General features: G+C 45.1%; 1 long non-coding RNA gene across 4 annotated transcripts in view; it reads left to right on the plus strand.

The window, feature by feature from the left end:
- The first annotated feature begins 6,122 nt into the window (after positions 1–6,122).
- The window catches only part of LOC140699321 (uncharacterized), a 56,859-nt gene continuing 35,656 nt past the window's right edge, over positions 6,123–27,325 (plus strand). For 2 of the 4 annotated variants that reach the window (XR_012077384.1, XR_012077387.1), the window contains exons 1-3: positions 6,123–6,213; positions 9,182–9,345; positions 9,961–10,150. This is a non-coding gene — a long non-coding RNA (uncharacterized lncRNA). Of the gene's footprint in view, positions 6,214–9,181; positions 9,346–9,960; positions 10,151–16,321; positions 17,268–27,325 lie in introns of those variants that run through there. The other 2 variants (XR_012077386.1, XR_012077385.1) reach the window with 2 other exon arrangements.

Below are 27,325 nucleotides of genomic sequence, written 5' to 3' on the forward strand. Positions count from 1 at the left end.
ACAAACATGAAAAATGAACAGAATCCTTTTAGTAAAGTGCTATTTAGAAGTTTCACCATTTGGTCACAGTAATTACATTGAGATAGTAAAAATTTTTCTCATGGGAAATCTTAACTTTTAACTCCCTCTAATAAAATGAAAAGATACTGCCTAAATCTCCATCCAAAGAGATAGAATCTACTGCAGGAATCAGTTGCTCTTCTGACCTCAATAATATGCTGTACATTTGATGATATCCCCAAGTGAACTAAACTTCTAAATGAAGTTAGCATGTTTCTGTACTTTCCCATAAAGCACTGAATGAATGGTTAAGTGAATGAAATCTGTATTGAATACTTCTGTTTTGTTGCATGTGCTAGTCTTGTCTTCCTAGATTATTCCAGAGATACAGTTTTGACTGGTATAAAATATAATGGGCTCAAATAACTATTGCTTACCCAAAACATAACAGTAGTGTTTTCTAGACAGTAGAATGACAGATGCTTCTTCTTTATCTTTTCTAGATTATGCCAAATTTTATAGAATAAAATTATGTATCATATTAGTAATCAAGGAAAAAAACACTCGATAAAAATGTTGATTATTGACAAAAGTTAACTTAAAAAAAACCAATTAATAGAGAGCATTCTTTGGATAACCTCCCTGGGGGCACAATGAGACTAAAGAAGTTGAGTCAGAGATCAGCAGTCAGGAACTGCCAGATAAAAGTAATTTTCCTCAAGGCAATGTAGCTGGGAATACTATAGACTGGGAAAAAGGAAAGTTAGGAATGCTGAAGGGAAGGAACATTTGTGGGTTAGGTAGATAGTCCAGTCTCACCACAGATGAAACAAGAATAGAGTTTTGTTTCAGACATTAAGATGCACATTGAGGTATAAGATACATTACCAGCTCATAGGGGTGAAAGTGGGGTTCCTTCCACTCTTTCCAAGAACTTGGAAATAGGGAAATGAGACCCCCTTCAAACAAGCTTATAATGGGGGAGGGTATAGCTCAGTGGTAGAGTGCATGCTTAGCATGCATGAGGTCCTGGGTTCAATCCCCAGTACCTCCATTAAACAAACAAACAAAGCTAATTACCTCCCCCCCCCCAAATTAAAAAAAAAACAAACAAGCTTATAATAATAGTTTGGAGGAAAGATAAGCAAATTCACCCTAAGACAACAGAATGGGGAAAGGGAGAGATGAAGAAGAAGGTCCTGTCCTAGAAATCAAGGTAGCCTTCCCCAAGACACATCCTACTTTAAAGACCAAACTGAAATTTCCCAGAATGGAATCAAAGGGTGATTCCTTTGAAGGGAGAAGGGGTAGGCTCTTTTTCCTCTGGGCTGCTGGGAATGGATGGGCAGGACAAGTCTGCAAAATTCCTACTTTAAGGGACTCCTCGTGTAGTTTTTAGATTCAGATTCATTCACCTAAAGAATTTGAACCCAAGGTGTTCAAATGGTGTCTGCTCTCACTCTCAGTACTGCTGCCTTTGGTTAATGAGGTTCCTGTTAGAACTAAGTGATTTGTGCTGGAAGGGCTCATTAAAGGCTGAGAACCTGCAGAATCCGTTCTGCAAGGCTTTCCTATCACTGATTTTTTTTTAAGCTTTATTTTTATTTGTTTTTTTGGGGGGGTTGGGGGTAATTAAATTTACTATTTATTTTTAGGGGAGGTACTGGGAATTGAACCCAGGACCTCGTGCATGCCAAGCATATGCTCTACCACTTGAGCTGTACCCTCCCCCTGATGGTTTTTATACTATGGTACTTTACAGAGCCTCCAAATAGAACCCCAGAACACATTCTACTTCCCATCCTAATCTCTGTTTCAACTACCTTAGTCTCAGGTGATACTCAATAAAGATATTATCCCAACATTTGCATTTTAATAGAGGATGATAATTAATAAACTTATTTTAGATTGTAATCATCAAGACAGATGGAGGTAGAGGATGGGGTTAGTGGGAAGGGAAGAAAAGACCGTTAGGGGCAAGCAAGAGCTTGCCTAATAGATCTCAGTTCAAAACCACACTGTTGAACTTGTACAGCTTGCATCAAAAACCTCCTTATTCCATATGACCAGAAGATCCTGCATCCCAGAGGCCTTTCTGGTTATCATTAGTGGTGACTGGGAGAGGGTCAGGGCCCAGCCTGACTAGCCCACCAAAGCTCACTGCCAAGAACCGTCTTCCTGTCATTTAGAACTGTACTGTCCATCATGATAGCCACATATGACTATTAAGTGCTTTAAATGTGGCTAGTCTGAATTGAGATATGTGTAACTGTAAAACAGATATTGATTTCAAAGATGTAGTAAGAAAAAAAAATGTAAAATCTCATTCATAATATATATTGAAGTAATATTTTAGATATATTAGGTTAAAATGTGTTATTAAAATTAATTTCACCTTTTTCATTCTATTTTTTTAAGTGTGGCTACCAAAAATTTGAAATCATATATGGCAACCTACATTTGTGGCTTGCATTGTATTTCTATTTTACAGTGCTGGCTTAGGAAACGGTGATTCTTTTAAGATTAAGGAAAATATCAGTTAGAAAGAAGAGACCTGCATGACCTGAAAGTGTGCTTGTACCGAAAATGTTCCCTAAATAGGCAGCCCTCAATGAAAAACACTCAGAGGCTGATTAGGAAGAACCCATGTAACCCAGAGACAAAAACACCCACTGTTGGCTGTTTTTCTAGGACTTATGTTTGATTCTAAAGACTTCATTATGTTAATTCACTTGATCATCATAACTGCCCTGTGAAGGAGGTATCACTTTACTGTTATACAGATGAGGAAATTGAGACACAGAGAGCTATTATTACAGGTGAGATTTGACTTTTGACAGTCAGACTTCAGACCCTGACTTGTGCCTGTCCTATGACTCCTCACCTAAGCAATCCTTTATGGATGTACTTTCTGGGAGGACTTTTCTTTTTAGTCCTTTTTTTCCAGCAGGCTCACCCCAACTCTGTCTTGGCATTAAAAAAGCTGAACACTCTTGTTTGTCTGGGTAGGGAAAGCCCTTACCTACATGGCCCTGAATCCAGGCAAACCAAGTGTCTGAAAATGTGCTCTCAAATCTCCCCTTTTAGCAAATCAGTAGATTGTGAGAACACAATTTTGCATTTCTGGTCCCTACAACCTTAAAGGCTAGGAAACCTTGCCATGTCTTCTTTTTTTTTTTTAATTTGTCAAAAACCGTTGTTTTTGGTTGGGTTTTTTTTTTGTTTTTTTTTTTTTGCCTTACATAATACTTTCCAAACCTTCCCAAACTGACAGTTGGCTGCTTGCGGGTGTTCTAAAGCTCAGCTAAGGAACTATTCTCAGGAGCAGCCCAGAGGGGCCTCAGAACCCAGCTCCCACAAAGAGGATGACGGTTAAATGCTGGTGAGAGGAAGCCTTTTGCCTTTTTCACCTCATTTTTTTTCCTGACCAGAGGCCATTCTCTTGTCTTTTTTTCCTCAGAAACCACATAAGTTAGATGGTTTTGCTTTTGATTTTTAAAAGTTTCAGTAATGAAAATAATTATCTTATTCACCCCAGGAAGATACTGCAATAGCCATCTTATTTGCAACTTTACTATTATAACTACTATTGTTATTACTATTATTCTTATAAAGTACTTGCAGAAGACCAGGGAATGGCCAGATGTTGCCTGTCTTCTTTTACAGACATGGCCACTGAGTCCCAGGGAGTATGCGACTTACTGAAGGCCATGGCTTAATTGTGAAAGAGCCTGGATCAGAGCTAATTTCCCTTGGCCCAGAGATTTGGGCTGAGCCTGGTCCTCTGGGTCAGGTAAATCATCCCACCCAGCAGGGCAGCCACAGTGCAATTAGCCTAGGCATGCTCAGCCTCCTTCCTCCCTCCCCTTGGCCCCTTTCTCAGATTCCTTATCTTTTGGGTATCCCCTTCCTGGTGTTTGTGTTGGATTTTTTTCTTTGAGGCTTTAGCTATTCCCTCTGCCTGAAACACTGGGTTCCTAGATATCCCACAGCCAAATCCTTTACCTTTTTCAAGTCTTGACTCAAATCTAACCTTCTTAGGAGGCCTTGACTTACATCTAATCCTGCAGCCTCCCCACCCACACCCTGTACCCCAGCCCCCTTCCTTTTCTTTTTTCTATAGCATTTATCAACTAATTGTCTCCCTTCCCCACTAGAATGTAAGCTCCATGAAGACAGAGATCTTTGTTTGCTGATGTACCCAAAGTGTGCAGAAGACTCCCTGGTCACAGCAGATGCTCAGTAAACGCTGGTTGAAATGGAAATTTTTTGAAGCTGTTTTCAGTGCTCACCAGCTCAGACTGCAAGAAACTCAGGACCAGGACTGTGTCCCTGCCACAGGCCCTTGTGAGCAGCACCTGGCATGTAGGCAGGCCCTCGGGTTCAAAGTAAGTTCTAGTCTGTATAAAAATGTCAGGAGAGGAGGTCTTAGGGATAAGTATTTTTTTTTCACTACTTCCTTCCACTTTTATCTCCTTTCTAAACGTACTGGAATATTAAAATAACAAATTAAACTAAAATAAAATTCTGTGCAGGGGAGAGTTCCCCACCTGCACTCTAGGTGTGACCCCATTGTCCAGCACATAACCAGTGGGAAGAGAGAGTCTGTAAAGTCCGAACACTTTTCTCAGGGCAGGGGACAGGAAACCAGCCTCATGGAAAGGGGCCAGGTCCTTCTTGCCCAGAGAGTTTTGAGACATCTTAAAGCTATTTTCAAGCATGAGAAAGAACATGCTAATGAGCAGTTTTCCATCTCTACAGGTGACAGAGCAAGAGAAAATATGCCTACTTCTGAGCGTAAGAGATTTTGGTGAGATTTAGAGAATGCCTTAGGAGATAAAACACCAGCAGAATATAACCAGGGGAAATCAGATATCCAACTCTGTAGTAAAAGAAGTTTTGATGAAAAAAAAAGAGGAAGCAAATAAAACTCTGACATTCACAGGACAAAGATGATGCTCCTTTTCCCAATTCCTCTGAATTTTAAACGTTTGGGTCATACAAGAAAATAGAGTGGTTGGGAGCTGGGGCTTAGACTGAGACTGCTTATGTTTAAAACCAGCACGTCCTAGCTGTGACACCAGGCAAGTTGTTTAACCACTTGTGCCTCTGTTTTTCTACCTTTTAAATGGGGTGATAATTTCACCAGCCTCCAAGGAACACCGAAGATCAAACAAGCACATCCATGCAAAGGCCCAGCACATGGCAATAAAGAACAAAGCCAGGCAGGTACCCAGTCAGTGCCCAGTAAGCAGGTGCTCTTACCATATGGATGTGGTGAAGTTAGTAGTCCTTAAAGTTGTATGTTGTTTCCCAGAGGTGGAGGGTTAGAAGAGGGACAAAGGTAATGTTAGTTGAGACAGAATCTACGAGCAGACAGCCTAGATCTGGGAACTGCAGGGTGTGAAGCTTGAGAGTCAGTGGCAGCGAGAAAATGGACAGTTGGGAAGTCAGGAAGGAAAAACAGCAGGAACAAAACCTTCCTGAGAAATCTTAAAGCCATTTTTTTTTCAGTCTTGTGTGAGGAGGGGCCTACTACCCACCAGGCAGGGTGTGGGTGTGAGAGCTGATCTTCACACAGTTCTGCCAAGTTGGCCTGACCAGCCCCGCCAAATTCGCCTGACCAGCCCCATCGCACAGGCGAGACTCGAGGCTCAAGGCTGGCTGGTAAAGGGGAGGGGCCAGGACGGATCCAGGCTTCTGTCTATCTCTGTTCACCCAGTCACTTGTAATTACAGTAATCATTGCTCACGTGTAAACCATGAGCCAGCATTGCTCTAAGTGCTTTTCACATATTGATGCATTTAAGCCTCTCACAGTCCACTGAGGAGTGTACTGGTGAGGAGGCTCAAGACAGAATTTGATCAGCTGAGGCCAAGGTCCAGAGGTGCAGAACAGATGGGATCTCTCCAATCCAGGGCAGGCTTCCAGAGCCACAGCTGAGGTGAGCTCCTATAGGGCTGACCCTACAGGAGAGAGAGTAGGGGCACAGGCCCCACCAATCCTGTCACCACCCAATGGCCAGAGCCGGCTAATTACAACACAAATCAGACCATTGTCACACCCTCCAGGCCTCTCAAAGGCAGAGCCACCTAGTTCAAGCATAATTTCTCCCTCAGAAATTTCAGTTTAAGGCCTCTTAATCCTGGACTCAATATCTCCTCAGGAGGAGCTTCTCTGATAGGATCCATCGGCAATGTCTCCTATTGTGTGGTATGTATGCGAAGCAAAGACAAGGGAAACTTTACGATGGGCCTGTGAGGCAAGACTCCAAGAAGTCCAGGTCCTGGAGATAAGTGGGCCCTAGAGACCCCTGACCTCTTGCTTCAGTCCCCTAAAGAGGGTAATTACTACCTCAGGGCAACCACAGAGGATGAGGGTAGGATCACTCCTGATTGCCTTCTCCCTGCCTGAGCTCAGTGTCTTCTGGATGTCCTACACCTGGCTGTCCCAACCCTTTCCCCACTTTGGCCTGTCTCCACACCGTCTGGGTGCAGTGACACCAGCATGGAAGCTGATGAGGACAGGGACTGGGTGTGATCACCAGAGTAGCTGTATGTGCCTGGCACACAGCAGGCTCTCAGTATATTTTCATGGACCAGACACAGCTGGGTCCGACATTTACCATATATAGCATGGGGGTTAGGAGTACGGCTGAGCCTAGCTGCCCGTGTTCACATCCCACTCTGACATCTGCTAGCTGAATGCCTTGGGGAACTTTTATCCTTCCTGTACTCCAGTTTCTGCCCTTCTTAAAAATGGGGCAATAACTACCTCGTTTCTAAGGATGTTATGAGGATTAAGCAAGTTGAAGCAGGAAGCCCTGTAGTAGTAAGTGCTCAATGGTTGTTAGCTATTAATTAGCATTACTATATTTAGTTGCATGCTACTGGGCAAATCACATCTCTGAGCCTTAGGTTTTATTTCTGTAAAGTAGAGATATTATCCACCTCACAGGGTTCTTGGGAAGAATTGAAAGAGAATATCGTGTGTAGAGGGCTTAGTGCACTGCTTAGAAAACAATGCATAAGAAGTCAACCATTCACTGTGTTGCATTCTGTTTTTTCAGGGTCTCACTAGTTGAGTGGCCAACTGGCTGGATATATTAATTAGTATTAGTAGTCCAGATAGACTCTCTCGAAAAGCTTGAGTTACTCTGGGCCTCCTTTGTTAGGGACACATCACAAATAGCTACCAGATACAATATCTGCCAACTTTATTCAGGGGCTAATTTCCCCCAGTGTTGAGTCACCTTGTGGTACTTTTCCATTGGAGAAATGGATCAGAGAGGTTCCCTTTCCAGACCTGTGCCTGAGCAGGAGAACCTCAAATCCCTACCCTCAGGGATGAAATAATGATGATATTTCAGCCAGGGGATGGTTAGTGAGGGATAATTCCAAGACAGGACCTTTACCAGTTAGCAAATGCCAAGCCAAATACACTCTACTTCTTCTTCATCCCCAAGCCAAGTCCTCCCATATGCTGGCACAAAGGCCCTCACGAGGCTGGCAGAGCTGTGGACCTATATGCACCAGGACCCCAGAGAGGGAAAGATGGCAACTCCACAGAGGCCCCACCTTGGAGCAAGAAGGAGGTCAACTTACAGTTCTCAACTCCAAGTTCTGGACTGAAAGGGGAAGTCAGTCAGGCGGCCACTCCTCTCTGAGGGCCAGCCTTTATCACCTTGCTGTTCCCTGAACCCAGAATGGGGTCCCATGTGGACGAAGGGTTTTTCCTTCCTCTTTTTGTGATTTTATTCACACATACACAAGCTTAGAGGTTAAAAAAATTAAATTATTTGGTTATACATTTACTAAACTGGTTGAACTGAAAGAACCAACTTACATGCAATCTAGTACTTAAACTTCTCTATCAGTTGGTGGTGTGTGGACCAGATGTAATTCCTTCCCCAACTCCTTTTCTCCTCCAATCAAAGTACCTCTGGGTACCTTCAAAAAAAAAAACCACTAAATCTTTAGAATAAGCTACCCATTGAGCTGCCAGGTCAGCAAGTATTTATCGAGCACCTACTGTGTGTGAGGTTTGGGGCCATGTGGATGAGGCATGCACAACACAGACCCTGCCTGGAGGAGATCTGCCTAGACAAAGGACAAGCAAAGGACTTTGGCCTCCCAAGTCCTGGGCATGCCTACAGTGGAACACTCCCGTAGAGGTTTAGTTTTTATGTTATAATGATGATGCAACAGTTAAGATTTAAGAAAAACCTTGAATAGTCACTGCCGATAATCTCACTGTCTTAGCACAACTATTTCCATTTGTCTTTCAGTTTTTAACTATGACATACACATCATGTTTTATAGCAGAAACAACATACTTACTGGGTAGTATTTTTCCACCATTTATATTTTTATATATTCCTGCTGAGCCTTTATAATTAGCCTTTTCAAAGAGCTACCTGCTGTTCTATTCTGGTTCCTATGCCAGAATTACAAACTATCCCACTATTGTTGAACTTTAGGTTTTCTTTTTTTTTTTTCTTGGAGTTGTGGAAAACAGTGCAGTGTTCATGGATGGACTCAGCACTGCCTGTGGAGCACCTCCTCCACCCAGGTCTACCCAGGTCCTGTGCTGAGAGCACTGGGGCCCACAGGCCATTAGCCAACCACAGTCCTCCCAGAGTTCAAGGTCCTATTGGTCCATAAAGTCCCCAGGAACATCTGCAAACCATTTCAGTAAAATGCAAAGACACCCTGGAAGACATACCAAGTGAATCATGCTAAAAAGCCCCAGTAAAAGGGACTCAAGTCTTAGGGGCCCAAAAGAATTCTACATTTTCAAAATGACTAAAGTAAGAAGTGTTTGAGAAAGTCCCAGGTCCCAAGTTTCAGTCACCAGCAGAGCTGAAACTACCTCCACACGAAGTTGTATTTCTAAATGGCAGGTCTTCTAATTTCATTGATGACTGAGGGAAAACCCACCTTTATTTCCAAATGAATTCCCTAACCCTATTGGCTAGCCAGGAAATCCCAGACTCCCCACCCACCCATAGGAGAATGAGTTCAGGCCTTTGTCTGGCATGACAGAGCTACTGTGTGGGCTGGCCTCTCCCTTGACCTTTCTTTCTCCTTTCTACTTCTCACTTCAAACAGAGTGGGAAAGGAGTCCTAGAAGAACATGGCTTGGATTTTCTCATTAATCAGCTCTCCCACTCTTTCCTTAGAAATAAAAGGACATACATTCACTTACTCTACCCTGCCAAGACTCTCTCTCCCATGAAACCCCACTCGCTGGTCCTCATGCTACCCCAGCTGCCAGAAACCGATGTCGAAGAAAAGCTGAAGGTACACAGCCCAGCTGGAAACTCCAGACCTCAGGCAGCCTGGGGCAAGTTCATGTGCTTGTGGGTTTTCCCTCTTCCTCTAGACTCTGAGGCCCCACAGAATCAGCTGTGTGGCCAGTGGTGTGGGAGGAGGAATGGTTACTGTCAGATATTGCCCTTCTAGAAGCTTCTGCAGAACAGAAACTCTTTATCATTTTCCCCTTCAGGGCTGACCCCAAAGGCTATCTCCAGTGCTTGGTAAACCGTGGGTGATTTAGCAGAGCATTTATCACATATCATGAAGGCAGTTTACTTGCCCCTACAAAGCCTGGAGCTCTGGGGGCAGGCACAGATCTCACAGTGACAGCTTGGTCAATACCCTGGAATCAGTGACTAAGGAGCCCTCTCAGGAAGCTTCATCCTCTCCCAGTCTTTATTAGATAAGGAATCCTGGACAAGTCACATCCAGATCCAGTCAGGTCCTGGTGATGAGACAAAGTGGGACCCTTCCCACCAGTAGAATGCCACATACTAAGTACACTAGGCTCCTTGGTCTGGATTTTTCTGGCTTTAAAACACTTCAGAAAATAAAATGTCCCACCAGACTCAGCTCAAGGGAAAGAGATTCCCCAATGGTACTCAGTAGGAGCTAAATAAATGCATGTCTATTTTCTTGGCAGAGATTCTGCAGACTATAGCCAGAACGAGACTTACAGAGGAAGAGCCCAGAAATAACAAGCACCTGGTTCTCAAACTCAGCTGAAATTGGGGAACTGGAGCTTTAAGAAACCCTGATGTTAGCGAAATGGATAGATGAATAGTCGTGTGATAAAGGAAGCAGAGTCAAATGGCTGTGGCGGAATCTAGGTGGTGAGTATATGGCTGTTCACTGTAGAATTCTTTCAAATTTACTATATATTTGAATATTTTCATAATGCAATGTTGGAAGGAAAATCATGATGCCTGGTCCAAACCCAGAGATGGATTTAATTGGTACAGCCTCTGTAGTGAGAGTTGCAAAGGTGATTTTACTATCCAGCCAGGGTTGAATCTCCTTGTCTGGTATGGGCCAAGTGTAATTCAGACCAGCAAAATCGGCATCAACTGGGAACCTGTTAGAAATGTGAATTCTCGGCCCCAACCCAAATCTACAGACTCAGAAAGTCTGGGAGTGGACCCACCAATTGGTATTTAATGAAATGCCTTCCAGTGATTCTGGTGCATGATGGCTAAAGCCAGTGGTTCCCAAACTTGGCTACACATTAGAATCACCAGAGGAATTTGGGGGGAAAAAATGATTCCAGAACCAGGCTCAGACCTCCCGAATTAGGCCCTAGGGGCCTGTATTCTTTTTTATAAGCTCCCCAGGGATTCTGACGTTAACCAAGGTTTGGGTCCAGCCCCTCCTTGTGCCAGTCAGGAGCTGAGCCACTTGGCCAGCTGTGCCTTGGCCAAGTTGTACAGTGTCCCAGAGGGGAAAGCGGGATTAGGGCCAACCCCCTTGTCTCCTTGCTCTACTTGTCCCTCATACTTGCCTCCATATACTACTTGTTATTTATGTCGATCAGGTGGTCTCGTTAGCTCTGTTCAGGCTTATTAGCTCCCTTACTCCAGCCTCCTGGTTCTCAGACTCTGCTGTACATTGGTATCATCTGGGAGCTTTAGAAGGTCCAGAAATCTTTCTCTGAAATAAGTGGGGTACGAGAAACCTTCTCTGGTATCATTCCATCCCCAGGCCTGCACCAGCCTCTAGCGGGTAGGTGAAAAGGGAGTTCTGTGGCTGCCTGGTAATCGCAAATTTTTCTCAGTCCTCTTTTTGAACCAGCTACATTTGTGGAATCCAAGCATGAGAAGTAGAGCTAGCTTCCCTCTCTGCCACCAGCTTGCCCTGTACCCCTGAATGACCCCAGGGAAATTGGGTCCCAGGGGTCACCAAGGAGCCTAGAGAAGTCATTAAAAGGAGTGACTGGTACAGAACTCCTTCACACCTTCCAGATCTAAAAAGACTCAGTAAATAGTGTCCTCAAAAAGTACTGTGGAAGACAACTGGGAAAGGGGAAGAAAATGAGGCAGGAGGAGGAGGCGGCGAGGTTTCTCCGAGTAAGCACGTCACTTTCCTAGGCTCCGTGCAAAGCATGAAGAGCCTCAACATTAAACAAAGGGAAAGGTCCTGCCTGATCCCAGAGCAATTGAGGACACCTGCTGCCCTAGGGCAATCCAATGGTCTAGGTGTTTCTGGATCAATGTAACTGAGGTCTAAAATACAAGGATCTGCCTGATGATTTTTTTTTTTAATGAACTTAGTGTATCCCAACCCAGACCACTCCCAGCATAAGCACTAGTCCATACCCAGAAAAAACAGGAAAGTTTGGACTTGGAGCCATTCACCTCTCTCTGGCTCCTGTCCCTGTCTTTTTTTTTTTTTTTAAACTAAGTGAACAGCCACTTTATTGCTCAAAAGGAGAAATGGAAGGAAAGTTCTCGAGCAGGGAGAAGAGGAAGAAGGAAAGAAAGGCGCTCGAGGAGGGAGCCGTCAGCCAGGATGGGCAGTAGAGACAGCTCCGGCCGGCCTGTGTTGGTTCGAGCCCAGGGTCTTTTGTTAGAAGGCTCTGCCATCTTGTCTTCATTCTAGTGGTGGTGTTAATTATTTTCTGCTGTAAGCTCCTTCCTCCCTCAGTCCTCAGCCCTTTCAAGGAGTTGTCTCATTGATGCTAGGAGAATGTTGCTCTTTGTGGATGAGCCGATATTCCTGCCCATGGGGGAGGTTTGGTCAATGCATAATGTAGATACACAATGCACAGTGGAGGGAGAGAGGAGGCCAAAGGGCAGAAAAGAAATGTTTATGTTTAAATTTTTCTTGTCTTGACATAATATATGAATTTTATTTCACACTAGATTTACTTAAGTGCGGGAAGTTCAAGTTATCTCTATTACAAAATTAGTAAGAAAAATACCTCGAAATGATGGCTAAGTTTATCCAAAGTCACATGACATTTTGTGGGTAGTGTAACATAATTGTTAAGAGCAAGTAAATTAAACAGATATAAGTAGGATAAGAGGTTTTTAGGTGAACTTTTCAAGTAGTTTCTGTTGGGGGGATGAGGCAGACGGGCATCGCGGGCAGTAAAAGAGTTTACCAAAAGCAAAGGATGAGAATAGAAAAGGAATTTATTAGGTTACACTGCCATAGACAACAGTGGGCCACACAGACAAGAGGTGCCTGTGTGAGTGCCTCCTGTCCCTGTCTTTGTCCCTGCCCAAGCTGCTCTGCCAAGGGCTGGAGCTGAGCAAGAGGTTGAGTTTCTAGACACTTGGCAAAGTCAGACAGGGAAAGCTTGGGTCTTTTGCATATAATAGGACCATCTTCCGGTCAGCTGACAGTCTGGTCCAACGGAGGGCCCAGAGATTGCTTCTCAAGGTCTGCCCACCCAGAAAGCACAGACATACAGCCAGCCTGGAGATCATCCTAGAGGGGCAGAAATCCAAAGTTCCTCAGTCCTTCTGGGGCTCCATTAACTCAGCATTTATGACTTGGTAAAAAGAGAACTGCAGTTAAACAGAGGAGGTGGTTTCACTTATCAATCCATTGATCTATTTATTCATTCATATCCATTCACTCATTCAATAGATATGGGCATCTACTATGAGCTGGCCTTGCTGTTTACTAACGGAATGGTAATATGACAGTCCAAGGAGTCCAGTTATAATTAACTCAAGTGTCCATGCTCTTCAATGTGTTCTTAACTCCTAAGGCCATTACAGAAACCCCTTAAAAAAATTAATGAACATGCTTTTCAGAAAAAAATAACTATAACCATAAAATTATTCCTATTATTTTAGGAGTTTTAATGAGCACATAGAGTTAGCCCTCCCAGTCTTATGATTTCTACCTGAGATCTTCCACCAGCTCTTCTGGACACATTCTTTCCCTACTGCAGGCCTCAGTTTCCCCAACTGTAACATGAATTCTCTAGACTCTCTTGACCAGATGGTCCTGGAGGCCCTCCCAAATCTCAGAAATCAATGATTTCAGAAACTCCACACCCCCTGCATCCCCAGTGCTTAAAGAGTGGGCCAGCTGAAACGAAATGAGGAGGAGGAAAGTGCACATGACTGTGGAAGTAATTGAGACTGAATAGAAGGTAAAGAGCACAAAGTACTATTTGTAAGACAGAGAGAGGGAAAGAATGCTGGCCCCAGCCCCAGGTACAGTGTCTTCCCCTAGGACAAAGGTTGTCTGGATAGGACAGTAATAAGTCCCTCCGGAAAGCTTAGGGACTGTGGTGGCAGCCAGAAGCCACCTCTTTAATCAAAGGAGTTCCCAGGAGGATGAAGTCATCGAGTCCCTCATCCATTCTGTAAATACCTAGAGAGACTGCTCCAGGGATTCCATGGTGTTGTTCAGGAGTCAGAGGAGGCCCCTGACCTCATGCGCTTCCTTTCTGGAGAAGCAAAGAGACTACTCACATGTGAAACAAGCTGGATTATTTGAGGTCATCAGAAAGGCAAAAGAGAATAGAACCAGTAATGGGACAAAGGAGTAGGGGTGCTTTACAGAGGCTCCACAGAAAAAGTGATGTTAGAGATTCGTCCTGAAAAATAAGAACAAATCAGCCAGGAGAAGATGGGAGGAAGGGCTTTCCAGGCAGAGGGAACAGCAAGTGGAAAGGTTCTGAGGTGGGAAAGAACTTGGCAAAGCAGTGATGGGGAGAGTGGGAGGCACTGGGGTTTGAGAGGCTAGGCGCTAGAAGCCACTGGAAGGTTTTGCAGAGAAGAAAGAATGGAAGTCTTTTAGACCCTAGTGGGTCTCCCTTCTCTTGCCTCTGACCTCATTGCTTCCTTCCCTTACCCCAGCCTCACTGGCCTCCTTGCTTTTCTAGAAACAGGACCACTCCAGGCTACTCTTGAGTCTTTCACACTGGCTGTTCCCTCTGCCTAGAACACTCTTCCCCCAGATAACCACATGGTTCACTCCTTCTTTGTCAATCTTTGCTCAAATGATATCCTCTCAATGAGGCCTTCCCAGCTTCCAAATTTAAAATTGCCACTCCTCAACCCACCTCTCCCATCTTTATCCTCTGCTTTATTTATCTCCAGAGTACTTGCCATTTTCTAATACATCAAATAATTTGCTCATCCATTTGTTTATTGTCTGTCTCTGCTGAAATGTCAGCCCCTTTACAGCAGGGATCTTTGTGTGTTTTGTTCACTGCTGATCATACTTGAGCAGTGCTGACACTAGTAGCTGCTCAGTAAATATTTCTGGGATGAATGAAACAATTACAAGGCAGTGGCAGTAGTTCGGACATAAGGTGACAGTGGCATGTAAACGGATGGTGGCAGAGGAGATGGAGGCAGAGGGCAGCGAGAATTCTGGAATGTTATGCTGAGCAAGTCTAGAGCTGGCTGGTCCCAGCCCAAGTGCTCTTTTCACTATCTCCCACATATCACGTGTAAGGCCTGCGGAGCCACAAGTACTGGAACCCAGTCTAACCTGCGCCCCTCCTCCCTCCTTCTTGCCTTTCTGTTTTTGAGGTTTATGCTGACCTCCAGATTCCTACAAAACATAAATAGTACCCAACCTAAATTTATGCAGAACTTAGTATTTGCTTTCACTTCCATTATTTTTTGAGATATAATTCACATACCATAATATTCACCCTTTTAAATTCAGTATTTTGGTTGTTTTGTTTTGTTTTGTTTTGTTTTAGTATATTCACCACTATCTAATTCCAGAACATTTGCATCACTCCAAAAGAAACCCTGTACCCACTGGCAGTCACTCCCCATTCTCCTAGTCCCTATCAACCACTAACCTACTTTCTGCCTCTATGGATTTGTCTACTCTGGACATGTTCATGTAAGTGGAATCCTGCAATAAGTGGCCTTTTGTGACTAGCTTCTCCGAATAAGTTTTTGAAGTTTACCCATGTTGTAGCATGTATCAGTACTTTTTTCTCTTTTATGGCTAAAGGATAGTCCATTGCACAGCTATACCCTGTTTATCCATTCATCTGATGATGGACATTTGAGTTGTTCTACTTTTTGGCTATTATAGTAATGCTGCTATGAATGTTCATGTACAAGTGTTTGTGTATTTTCAGTTCTCTTGGGCCTATTCCCAGGAGTAGAATTGCTGTGTCACATGGTAAATCTATGTTGAACTTTTTGAGGAACTGCTAGACTGTTTTCTAAAGTTTCACCTTTGTCATCATCCTCAATTTGCTGATGAGGAAACTGGGGTGGGGAGGAAGTGAGGTGATTTGCTCATATTCACCAGCTGTTGAATGGGGACAGGTGGGGGTTGCTCATGAAAAGGAATCCTCTTTGTATCCAATGCATTTCATCCATTCTTCAAAACTTTTAAGTGCCTTCCAAGTACCAGTCACTAGTTTATGTGCTGAAATTATCTCTGAGAGCAAGACAGACACAATCCCTTCTTTCTCAGAGACATAGTCTAGTGGGAGAAACAGACAGCAAATAATTACACTTTTGGCAAGCGTAATGGTAAAGAGACAAGAGGGTATGGCTTAACTTATCCTGTCCTTTGTGTGGTGAGGAAGAGCTTGGGCTTGGAGCCATTCAGCCCAGTTTCAAATCCCCACTCCCCACATACTAGTTAGGGGACTTAGCCAAGTTCCCTACCCTCTAGGCCTCTGTTTCTCATAAAACAAGCAGAGCAACAGTACCTACTCTGAGGAGTATAAGATGGATTCACTGCATCAAAACCTATAAAGCACTGAAAACCTGGCTCTGGTACTAGCTGTGGAGGTTGCTGTTATACTGTCCACACTCTAGCCATCATTCAGGAGTTTACATCCTGGTCCTTCTAACTTGCAGTTTCCCACTGCATTTCCCCACCACTGCCCCGTACACACAGCTCTGGCCAGAATTAACCAGAATTCCACAGTGTCCTGTTCCGGGGTCTTGCAAGTCAGCTCATCTGGTTCAATGCTCCAAGTAGAATCCCTGAATGCCAGGCTCCTCGTAGTACAAAGAAGGAAATGCTTTTTAATCTATTCATCTTTTCTCCTTAACCAGATTGTGAGCATCTTGAAGCCAGACTTTCTCACTTCTGTACTGAAAAAAAAAATGTTGGGGAGAAAAACAAATGGGGCAGAGTCATAGAGTAGGCGGTAGGGCCACAGGAACACAGGTGCTGGAGCCAGACAGACCTGGGCCCTAAGCTCTGCTCTGCCACTGCCTGACCTAGGCGGGTTGCTGAGCCTTTTTCTCATCTGTGAAATGGAAGAGACCCCTCAGAGCCATCTGTGGTGGATCTGCAGTGAGCTGCAGAAGTGCCTTCTCATGCCGGGTAAACACTGATAGTTGTCACCAGTCTCCTCGTGGCAGCGCTGCAAAGGAGCTGGAGCGCAGCCGGGGCAGCCAAGTACAGGAAGTACACAAGGTCAGAAGGAAAGCGAGCTCTCCGAGACGTCCTCTGATCGCTATCATGTACGCTGGGTGGAATGGAACAGAATTTTCTGTTAGGGCTTTTTCCTCTCCTAACCTCATAAATACTTCTTTTGCTATTTTTATGAAATGCCAACAGGAACAAAAAGTATTCACTTCACTGTATCCAGTGAACTATTAAGAAATGCATGTGAGCAGAGATTGTGTAATTCCTAAACTTCCATGCCTCATTGTCAGTCCACCAGTCTGAGAAATCTGTAACTCTTGAAGTATGCTCTTTTCCTAGGAGGTTTCCTGGATTGGCTTTAACACATTACTCAAGAGTTATGACAGAGGATATTAAAAATTCCTCCGACTCAATGCTGCCCTGCAAAGGTGACCACATATCAGTAGTGCGTGTCCCATATTTAATCTTCAGAAGAGTGGGAGGAGTAGTATCATCTTTGGCTTTGAACGGTGTCTTTTCTTCATGTGGGCTTCATTAAGGGGGAGCTGCTTATTTGTAACAAAAGTGGTCACAGAATTTTTCTGTTGCAATGAGCAAGAATTCAAAAATAAAAGTCATACACACATACATATGTATATATAATTTTTAAAGTGGCTTTCCAAGTTTTCCTGTGGCAATACTGGGAGGCAGCAGCTACTCGGGAGTCTTATTGTTCCTGCAAGTCTCATCATGGTACCTGAGCTTCCTGGAGTGTTGAGGCCACGGCAACTTCTGTTTCATGTCCGTTTTGTATTCAGAGGCACTTAGAAACCAGGAGAATTTTTCACAGAAGGCGCCCCCCCAATAGAATTCTGGACTCAGAGAACTCTCACTCTTTTTGGCAGGAGGGGATGTGAAATTTACCTTCACTTAGTAAACTCCTGAGATAGAGAAAATAAACTGTTCAGACAAGATCCAAGCTTGGGGGTGTTTGGGGGTAGACTGTTAATGATTTAAGAAAATTCAAGAGAATAAACTCTTCTAAGACCTCAAATTAGTCAAGGAACATGCTAATTATAAACCATTCTTATCAGATTCCCCTTTTCAAATATTCAGATAGACTCTTCACTAATCAGTCTGTATTTTGCCCCAAATTGGTCAAAATTGACCATGAAATTTAAAAATTGATTGTTTGGAGGCAGGAAGAGGAAGTTGACTTCCCTTTGGTGATGGCTAAGATTGGGCAATACGGAAGAAAACAGAAAGAAGGAAGAGAGGAAACAGAGAAGAGGAATGAACTGTCCACACTGAACTGATATTAAACAGAAACCAATCAGACCCAGAGAGTAAACACTAGGGACAGAACTCTCAAATCCACGTACTCCTACAGATCCCACTGACACCTGCCCACACCAGCTAACCCAGGGTTTTGCCCCAGATCCTTCATAATGACATGTGTTCTGAATCAATAACCAGGATGCACGGTTGAAGGGAAATAGTATGTCAGAAATGAACATTGACTCAGAAAATCCAGGGCCTCTGGACATAGCTCTCTCGAACCCCAGCCTCAGATACCTGCAGCCTGAATCACTCATGAGCCCTTTGGGGATCAGTCCCGATTGTGGGAGGGATTAGCTCACTAGAAGCACATTACCCACCCTTTCCTCCTTGTTTGTAGGTGGGGGCAGATGGGAGATCATGGGTGATCCTCTACTTGTTTCCAGCAGGTTCCTTTTGTCACCAACAGCCCTTCAACCAGTACCAGGGGTGCCTGGGAAGACGTCTCTGTCCTGTGCTGCTCATCTCAGGCCGAGAAGACACCACTTCCAGGCAGCCCAGGCACGAAGGCTTCAGCCTACTTATGATTTCAGCAAGGTGGACTCTGTGGGGTCACTGTGGTTTGGCTCTTGTTAAAATGCTGAAAACTTTCTCTGCTTGAGGAAGAATGTCTTGAATTATACAAGAGGCTAGAAGACTCTTTGTAATTTCCCCAGATTATGCCTAAAGGAGAAAACCTATTGGTCTTTTTTGCAACGGAATCAAGAATTCAGAGGGAGGATGAGAACTGGGAGGATTAGAGGCCACTGTCACATTTGGTGCCCATGGTACTCTGTGTGTATTTCCACCAGTTAGTTTCCTGGGTATGGTTTGGAACCAGAAGTGTGGCTTGCCCTCCTTTCCAGTTCCTCTTCAAAGAAGACAGTGTAGGGAAGGGGAAAGGGCATCAGACCTGGGATCCTGGCCCTACCACCAGCCATGTGATGGGTCATGGGGAATTCATTCCACGTCTCTAGCTTTATGTCTTTCTCCTCCAAACATGGAGTTTCCACCCTTTAATTGAGAACCTCTAAATGATGTGCAGAATTTGTATGGTACACATGTATTCTCCTGGGGAGAAGCATCTGTAAGTTGCACCAGGGACTGAAAGACTTTCTGGACCCCATGAGGATAAAGGTCATGTCTGAGGGCCCTGTTCTCTGACTCTGGGCACCATGGGGGCCATTTCCTGGCCTTGCCATTTGACAGGGTTTTATGCAGGCTTTTCCCTCAGTGACCTCCCACACAGCTCAGACCTCTGCCCAGAGCTCTCTGATCCCCCTCCAGGATTCCTGCCACCCACAACTATTATTCTTTTTGTTTAACAAAGCCTTGTTTTTGGCTGTAGAGCCAAAAGGTCAAGTTCCCCCAGGGTGACACAGCCACCTCTCGCCAACTGATCACCAGTGGATGGGCGTGTTGTCCACAGTGTGCATGTCCATGGGGCAGGGGAGGGGCCCCAGGGACACTGCTATGAGCTGGGCAGCCAATACCCTAGCCTCGACTCCATCTAAGACCTTCCCCCTCAAGCAGAGAAAAGGTTCAGTGTTTTAACAAGAACCAAACAACAGTGACCCCGACTGTTTGCCCTTGCCAAAATCTGAATGGAAAGTAGGCCACAGGCTTTTGCATCCAGGCTGCCTGGAAATGATCTCTTCTCAGCACAAGCTGAGCAGCCCAGAAAGTGGGCCCAGACTCTTGTAGCTCTTGCCTGCGCCTCTACTTCTCATTTCCATCAAAGAGCCTTGGCCCCACTGAGCAACCCTCCAACAGCCCAGGAAGCACCATTTAAAATTAACCTAGTTGTTTCTGATTTGCTCTACACACCTATACCAGCCTCACACCTTTATAAGGTTTTAACCTCTGCCTACTCTGAGTTCTTTGCTCTGATCCCCTCTCCAAACTGAGAGCTCCCAGAGGGCAGGGGTTGTATCTGGCTCAGCCTTGGATGCCCTGCGTCTGCTGAATTGAAGAAGGGCTCTAAATTGATGGCTCTCCCCTTTCCTCCCTCTGGTTGATTATTATACTAATAATAGGGGTGAGACGGAGTGGTGAGAAGGCAGCAAGGAGCCAGTGGTCCACAGGCACCAGCCTGGACTCAGGGATCCATCCCTCTCCTCCAATCCGAGCTCTTCTTGTTTCCTTACTGTCTGGGTTGCTCCCCTGCCATCCCCCCAGCAGGCTGTTGTGGCAGAAAGGACAGCCCCAGCCAGGCATCAACAGGAGGGCCTCTTCCAGGGCTGCCAAGGTGGGTGAAGGGGCACTTTTGCCAAGAGATGGGAAATGGAGTGAATGAGCTGGGGTGCCCATGCCCACCCCAAGGGGAGGTCAGACAGCCCTGACCATGAATGGTGTGACCTTTGCCCAAAGGCCTCACAGGACAAGAGAGAGAGTTGTTGTTTCTACTTGTGTTACTTGTCTTCTTTGGGGTCAGCAGGGACCCTTCTCTGAAGGCATATCTTTGCTTTGGTCAAGGACCCCTTTGGCCATCTGTGGAAGCCTCTGGACCCCTCTCAGAATACTGTTTTAAATGCATATAGTATACATAGAATTTCAGTGAAAATGATCATATTGAATACCAGTAATCAAAATATTTAAAAAATTGTGATATAGTGTTATATGCACATCTATATTAATGCATTCAATAACAAAGTCTAGGGCAAGTCTAATACTTATCTTAATTTTGAAGTAGGGATGAACTTAAATGATATTTCAGGATACCCACACAACTATAAAGTGACATGACAATACCTGTGACTTCTATGGGTGGCCAAGTCACAGACACCGTTGACACTATTGTTTGACACCCACCTCCATAATAGAAGAAAATGCTCAATTCCAGTTAGAGGTTGGCGAAGGTGTGATTTATTTCCATTCAAGTTCACAAATTCCTTTGAATTCTATTTGTGGAGTTGTGGAGTTAAGACTCCTTACCTTGGATCCTTCCTTAGCACTGGGACAATAGTGGAACTTCCAGGGCAGTGGTTCCCAAACTGGCCACACGTTAAAATCACCTGGTGAGGTGACGCCCGGCCCACTCCTGATCACCTGAATCGGAATCCCTGAGGATGGGGCCCCAGAATCTCGTGGTGGTTTTTTTTAAACTCCCCAGGGGATTTTAGATTCACCTTGGTGCAGCTAGAGTGAAGAGCCACCAGTTAAAGGAACAGAAGCAAGGGGAGTGAGCTCCACCGGGTTAGGGGGCTGGGCGCTAGAGCAGGCCGGAGCTCTGCTCCTGAGACCGGAGCCCAGGCATCACCGTCCCCTCAGGAAGCCTCCACCTACTGGGCACTGGCCTGGGCTAGGCCTCACGCGGGGCACAAAGAACCCCACCGAGGCCATCTTTGGCCCATGCTCCTCCTGGCCTTGGGCTGGTGATGCTCTTGGGTTGGCTCTTCCCTCTGAGCTGTCACACCTGCATGGTTGTGCCGTTTTTTTTGTGAGCCCATCCCCAACCTGTCCGCACCTTGGCAACTGTCTTATAAGAACTCCAGAGGCACCACTTCTATTGTGTTCTATGAAAAGATACCCCCTGGAGTTGTGCAAGGAGGGGGACCTGCCCACCCCAGTTAGAACGTGAATCCCTGAGGGCAGGCCCTGCATCCAGCTCTACTCCCCACTGCCTCTCTGCCTCTGACGCCGAGCCTGGCACACTCCAGAAGTATCCTAAAGAATTCCTTTCTGTTCACTGCATCTCAGTTCCCTTGTAGGGGAAGGCACAAGAGAGTAATCATTCTGGACTCTTCTAATCCAGCCACTTAAGATTCTTTTCCACAACCCATCACAGCCCTGGAGGAGGCCCTCCTGCTGATCCCTGGCTGGGCCTGTCCTTTCTGCCACATTCACTGGTTTATTTCAATCCCCAAATATTTGAATTGCTACCATGTGCCAGCCTCTATGCTAGGTGCTTGGGCTGTATCAGTGAAGAAAAGGTCCAAATCTTTGCCTTCATGGAGTTTACAATTTAGTAGGATAGGGGTGAGGAAGAGTGGACATTAAATAACACGCCACGCTTAGGGAATTTGCACAGTGTGCTATATGGGAAATGAACAAAGTAAAGAGGACAGGCAGTTTGCGGTGGGATGCACTCTTCTTAAATAGTGTCAGGGAGCTCACCTGCGAAGGTGGCACTGAGTGAAGACTCAGAGGAGGTGAAAGAGTGAGCCAGGTGGAGAGCCTACCTCTGCAGGAGCCCAGGGGCTGCTTGCCTCCTTCCAGAGAAAAGCAGAAGCCAGCCTCAAACCCTGGAGAGACAGACTGAAAAGTCTGAGGCCAGCTCCTGGAGGAAGCAAGGAAGAAATGGAGGAAAGGGTTTTAGGATCTTGAGCTTCAAATCAAGTAGCAGAGAAAAGACCCAATTCCATTCTTATTGTCTGGAAAAAAACAATGTGACAATGGCCTTGCACTGCTGCAGTGAGACCCAGGGACAAACAGCCTCCACTCCAGCCAAACAGTGGGGGAAGTGGGGCTGGAGGAAGTGAAACCCTTGAGCCAGAAGCCTTGGAAGGTCCCTCCCCACTGCCACCCCCTACCCAAGTCCAGCAGCTCTGGACAGAGGGGCCCAGATGCCCAGCCCCCAGCCTGCACCATCTCATTGCTCCATCCTGGCCCTGGCACCTTCGGTGGGTGACCCACGTCACCTGTGCTCTTCCTGTGTTCCTTGAACTCATCAAGTACAGCCTGATTTCAGAGGCTTTGCACTTGTTCTTGTCTCTGCCTGAATCTCTGCCCCCAAGTACTTCTGCAACTCACTGTCACCTGGGCTCTACTCTCAAATGTCACCTTAGAGTGGTCTTCCCTGCCCACCCCATCCTGTCAAAAATAACCCAGCACCTCTATGACTCTGTTCTTCTCTATCCCCTACTGCTTACCACAACCTTGTATTATGTGCCAGTGTATTGACCGATTGTCTCCATCACTAGAAAGTGGTTTCTATGGGGCAGAGGCTGTGCCTTGTTCATCGTTGAGTCCCTAGAGTCTAGACCAGTGCCTGCCACACACTAAGTACTCTGTTCTGCCCCTTCTTAAGATTAGTAGATCCTGGGGAAACTACCAAAGCACTAACCAGATTCTTTGGAAATATCTTTCTCAGAAAAGATAGTCACCAACTGTACTGGATTGAGTAGTGTCTCCCAAAAACTCATGTCCACGGGAACCTCAAAATGTGACCTTGCTTGAAAATAGGGTCTTGGTAGATGTAATCAAGTTAAAAACAAGGTCACACTGCATTAGGACAGGCCCTAGTTCAGTTGCCCTTATAGAAAGAGGACAATTTGGTCACAAAGGGAAGATGTAAAGCAGAGGGAGAAGGCCACAGGACCACGGTGGCAGAGATTGGAGTGATGCATCTGCCAGCCAAGGATTTTGAGCCACCACCAGAAGTTAGGAAAAGAGAAAGAGGGATTCTCCCCTAGAGCCTTCAAACGGAGCATGGCCCTGCCAACACTTGACTTCTGACTTCTGGTCTTCAGAACTGTGAGAGAATAAATTTCTGTTTTAAGCCAGCCAGTTTACAGCGCTTTGTTAGGGTAGCCCTAGGAGATAAGACACCAATGTTACCTGGAACTCTAGTCTCTTAAGTGGCTAAAGATGGACCACTCTATCTGCTGAGTGCCCATCCCTGGAGGGACCCAGAAGCTTTAGACCTGCCCCTGCCCTCAAGGAGCTTTCACTGTTGGAAAGACATGACTTAACAGCATGTGCTTGCAAAGATTTCCCTGTCCATTCTCGTAACTGCATCTTCCAGAAAGAGGAAGTGACCGGCTGCATGAAGCAAGCAGACATTGTGAAGGGCACAGGGAGTCCCTACCACCAGGATGGCATCACAGGGCAGTGCTGCCCAATAGATACCTGCCGGTCACAGATGTCATTTCAGGTGTTCTCGCCACGCTTCTAAAAAGTAAAAAGAAACAAGTGAAATTAATGTTAATAAAATATTTTATTTAACTCCAAATACCTGACTTCTCTTTTAATCTATAACCAATATAAAAATTATTGAGAAATTTTCATTCTTCTTTTTCATACGAAGTCTTCAAAATCCAGTGTGCACTTTGCACATACAGTGCTTCTCAATTCAGACCAGCCACATTTCAAGCGCTAAGTGGCTACATGTGGCTAGAGGCTGCCTGTGACAACATAGTCACAGACATTTCCGGAGGGGTTTGTATAGCTCAGTGGTAGAGTGCATGCTTAGCATGCACAAGGTCCTGAGTTCAAGAACCTCCATTAAAATTTTAAAAATTAAAAAAAAAAAACCCAAAGTACAAAAAAAAAAAAAAGACATTTCCAGACAGACTGGCAGTGCTTCACTTGGGGCCCATGAATGAGCTTTGGGAAGTCCATCAATTTCCCTGAAATTGTGGGCCAAAATTTGCACGTGCATGTTCTTGTTCCTCAGAAGAGGGAGGGTTCATAGTTTTACTGTATTTTCAGAGGAATCTGAGTCCCTCAAAAGATTAAGAACCCCTGCAGTGGGTACAGATCTATAGGCTGAGGATTGAGTCCAGTGCCTTCATTTCACAGCACAGGAGTCTGTGGACAGAGAAGGGGGAGCCTTACTCCACATGGGGTGAACTGGAAGCCATGCCTTGGGGCCCCCAGCCCTGGAGCTAAGATTCTTGGTGTGACATCAGCAGCAGGGAGGGGTTGGAGTGGGAGCTGAAGTTAGCAAGCACCAGTTTCCACAGCTTCTTGTACCGGCAAGTATGACACATCCTTCTGCCCCATCTTAGTTCTCACAGAAGTTTCCGCGGAAAAGACAGCTTCCTCTTTTTTGGCTCTTGCTCCATCTTCCTCATCAGGAGCCTATTTATCATCTGGGTCTCCACCCTGCCCCTCAGAGGAAGGCTCCCCAGTAGAAATCCTTCAGCCCCGACCCAGGGTAGACCTTCAGTGAAGGCTCTTTTAAAATGAGGGTCCCCAAATCTGGCTGGTCATCAGAATCACCTGGGGGGCTGGTTGAAAACGTAGGTGCCTGAGCCTCAGGCCCATTACACCTGAATCTCTGGGGAAATGGCCCAGGAATCCTCCACAGGAAGAGTTCTCCTAATGATTCCCTTGCGGTTGCCTTTGGATTGGTTTCTTTTTCCTAAGGAAGGTGGCGTGGCAGAATGAGGGGGGGCTTTGCAGTTGCCTGAATTTTGAAGCTGGACTCCTGCCACTTTCTAGCTCTGTGACTTTGGGCAAGTTTTTGTTTTCACCCCTCTGAGTCTCCATTTCCTTGCATTGCAGAATGGAAATCTAAGAGATAAGTCATTTACCGCTAGAAGAGCCCTGCAGAGGCAGATTCCTGAACCCAGTCCTCCCTTCCCCACCTAACTGGGAACTTTCTTTCAAAAATGTAGTCTAGTGGCTTGATAAAGAATCAGATGTTTCAGACACCAGCACATCAAACCACTTCCTTGATTTCCTCCCAAGATGCCAAAATAAAGACATTCATAGTTATTTCCTCCCCCTTCCCCCCAAAATGGGAAAAAAAATATTCCTGCAGCCAATTCAGAGTCTTAACATGATCCCAGGTGACACTACAGATTTCCCGCAAAGCTCATGGCTCGGATCCTGCTATTTCTATCAACAGAAATGTTAATGTTGACTCTCAGCCACACTTACTTAGAGACCATTTTTTTTTCCCCAAGACCATGTATTTTTAAAAGTCCATAAACTCCAAAGTAACAAATTGTTTCAGAGAATCCCATATTGGATTACTCCCAAAGATCCCCTGGTGGTGCCCTGAAGAACAAGCATGCATTTCTCCCTCTCCCTGGTGCTGGGTGGATGATGCGGGGGCAGGATGCAGCTCCAGTAGCCTTGGCCTCACAGAACATCCTGACATCCACACTCTCTTCCCCTTCCCCTCTTCATGGACTGCTGCTACTCCATGCAGGAGAAGCTCCTCCTGGTGCCCGAGCACCACTGGACCATCCTAGCCTGAGTCCTCTTCATCACACATGCCCTCTTTTCTCCCCTGCCCCTTCTCATCCTTCTAGTCCCACCTCCTCCAAGAAGTTTCCAGTCCTCTCCAGCTCCCTGAGTCGGCAGGCTCCCTCTTCTGAGTTCCCAAAACCTTGATTACCTGCACTTCCTCCTTAGCCTCTTTACTGGAAGACTGGATTCCCAGGCAGGGCCCAGTACAGGGGCCTGGCACAAAAGAAGTGCTCGATAAAGCTTTGCCAATTGTTGGGTTAGATAAATGCAAGGCATGGAAGTGGAAATTCAAATTAACTTAGGTCCCAGACATAAATTTTATCAGCCTGAGAACTGGGTCTCCTTGACTCATGTTTAGATCAAGTTCCACTGAACCTGAAGTTGCAAAAGAGAGGAAACAAGGGTTGCTATGAAACACCCTAACCACAGTGTGCACATATCTTGTTTATTATCTGCATGTGATGCTTTTGGTTTTAGAAACACAGGCCTATTGCAAGATTAGTTCTCTGGGCCAGGAACTAGGTCTTCTCTATTGGATCAGCTGATGACAGTCAGGGCTGGGCCTCTACTGAGGGCTAGAACCTCTATCATATTCTGTAACACTTTTCCATAAATGGGCTTCCCTTCAGCAAAATGAATCACAAAGTCAAGGAGGAAGCATACTGAGAAGGAAAAAATCCAGCCCAGGGTGTGTTTTTCCTGCATCATTAGCTTATTTTATTTCAGGGACAATGTTGAACTTTGTAATTTATCTAGTTTCCCTTTTTTCATTGGTTGCTAGGAAGCTCAGAGTCAATCCTGTGACCCAAAGTGATGATGTCCATTTCTGTATTAGTCTCTTGACTGGCTCCATTTTGTGTTTATATCTTCATTTTTTAAATTCTTTTTTTCTCATCAACCTGCTGAAATTTGCCCAAAGTCCTATTTAGAATAAGGTGGAGAATACAAGGAAAAGGGGGAAAAATGGTTCTTGTCCTTGAGGAATCAAGAATGTATATAAGATAAGTAACAAAAATAAAATAACATTATGGAAGCTTTTATTTATTAAATAAATATTAAGTAAAATATTTATTTAGCACTTATTCAAGGCTATTTATAGTATATATCATCTCACTAAAGTCCCCAACAAGCCCACCAGGTAAATATAAAACTGTTATTTTCCTCAGATTAATATTATAGATAAGAAAGGGAAGCTGAGAGAGATTGTCATGAGACCAAGATTACACAGCTGGTGAATGGTATGAGAGGGGGCCAAGCCCAGGTCTGGGTGATGCCAGAATGTGGAATCATAGGCACCAAGTCTACAAAATCACATATTAGGGGCACAAAGTGAAGGTGCTGTAGTGGGATTCACAGACAGTCTGTGGAGTTAACAGTTAAGGATGTCGCTTTTGGCTGGCCTGCTCTAAAAAAATGCCAGTATCTTTTTTTTTTTAATTGAAGTGTAGTTGATTTGCAATATTGTG

This window comes from Vicugna pacos, chromosome 11, assembly GCF_048564905.1.
Source record: "Vicugna pacos chromosome 11, VicPac4, whole genome shotgun sequence".
Taxonomy (NCBI): domain Eukaryota; kingdom Metazoa; phylum Chordata; class Mammalia; order Artiodactyla; family Camelidae; genus Vicugna; species Vicugna pacos.